We start from the raw sequence: 1,632 nt of genomic DNA, 5'->3' as shown, positions 1-1,632 counted from the left end.
TATTCTCAGTGGAAACAGATTGTTTTAAAATTTACTAAGAAAATATTCTGGGAAAAAAAAAATAATATTGGGAGTCAGATGATGTGTTTGCCTAGACATTGAATTTTTGTAGAATCATAGAATGGCCTGGGTTGAAAAGGGCCACAATGATCACCTAGTTTCAACCCCCCTGCTATGTGCAGGGTCACCAACCACCAGACCAGGCTGCCCAGAGTCACATCCAGCTTGGCCTTGAATGCCTCCAGGGATGGGGCATCCACAGCCTCTCTGGGCACTCTTGTCTCTTTTTGTTTACTGAATTCAGACTTGTCCATCTAAGTTTTAGACGCATGCAGCAGAGATAATGAATCCCCATCACTGAAGCCTGATAGAAAAGAAATGGTACTGCAGCGCATAAATTCTGCTTTTAATCAATGTTCCTATGAATAATTGTAGGGTCATGCATCTTTAGCGCTTCAAGCAAAAATATTACTAACTCTGGCACTGGAGAATGATTGGATGGGAATGAATGGATGAAGTGTGGGGCATTTGGATCTCCACTGTCCATGTGAAACATCACTATTTGTTAATTTTAAATAAGATTAATTAAATCTTTGTGAATGATGACCTGTAAATTTCACTACCTTAATAAGAATTTATATATGGAAAACATATCTTCATATAATCTCAGGCTCTATAACATCTTGGAGAAACTGAATGTATTCTAATGTAGCATTTAAATCATGGCTGCTCAAGTGAAAACATTGCTTTTTATGAAAAGAATATATGAAGGAAATGCATTATGTGGAGTCCCACACAGCTGCAGCAGTGGTCCTCTGGGGTCGCTATGCACACACATACACTCCCCAAAAAAAGGGAAAAAGAAAAAGGGATTTTAGTGCTGCCTTTTATGATGTGCAGAAAGCTTCTCTGGAAAGCTCATGTAATGAATGCCGTGCAGTTCCAGGAAGAGTGTTGTGGCAAGAACATTTCTTGTACTTTCTCATCACTGTGTGACCTTGATATGTTTTATTATTTTAAACACTTAATTGTGTTATTTAAAACCTCTTATAATTACTCAGTTCTCTAGAGGCATACTTACAGCTTTTGCACAACAGTTCTAGGTAGATCCTGAAGAAATTATTGAGGAAATCCTGTGAAATACAATATTGTAGAAGCACTCTATGGGTTAGTTATAATAAGTACAGGAATGTGCATAACAAGCTAGCTTACTGCTTCTTGATTCCTGCAGTAGGAAGTCACAGCTCCGCAGAGGCAGTACGAGGAGTGCAGCACTGCAGCACCTGCCAGAAGTGTTTTGCTCCACAGTTACTACATGAGTGTTGCTCTCCACCTGAGGCCATGTCTGGCAGTACCGGAGTCCAAATGCAGTGCAGACAGACAGAGGTCAGCAAACAGAAATGTTAGTTGTTGGATGGCTCTTTGAGTTGAAAGAACGTGTGTGTTTTTCTGTTCTTAGATGCAGCTATAGTTTCAGGCATGTACTAAAACTTAATAAATGTAAATTACAAGTAATTTCTAGTCTTTTTTCTTTTTTTTCTTTTTTCCTTTTTCTCTTTTTCTTTCTTTCTTTCTTTCTTTCTTTCTTTCTTTCTTTCTTTCTTTCTTTCTTTCTTTCTTTCTTTCTTTCTT

At 38.1% G+C, this 1,632-nt stretch overlaps 1 long non-coding RNA gene across 1 annotated transcript in view; it reads left to right on the top strand.

Annotated features, from left to right (window-relative positions):
- The first annotated feature begins 200 nt into the window (after nucleotides 1–200).
- LOC107308034 overlaps nucleotides 201–1,632 on the top strand; it is a 7,622-nt gene continuing 6,190 nt past the window's right edge. Inside the window, exon 1 of the long non-coding RNA XR_001552603.2 lies at nucleotides 201–1,386. This is a non-coding gene — a long non-coding RNA (uncharacterized LOC107308034). The remainder of the gene's footprint in view (nucleotides 1,387–1,632) is intronic.

Source organism: Coturnix japonica, chromosome 1 (assembly GCF_001577835.2).
Source record: "Coturnix japonica isolate 7356 chromosome 1, Coturnix japonica 2.1, whole genome shotgun sequence".
Classification (NCBI taxonomy): domain Eukaryota; kingdom Metazoa; phylum Chordata; class Aves; order Galliformes; family Phasianidae; genus Coturnix; species Coturnix japonica.
This window is presented reverse-complemented; position numbering and strand designations above follow the sequence as displayed.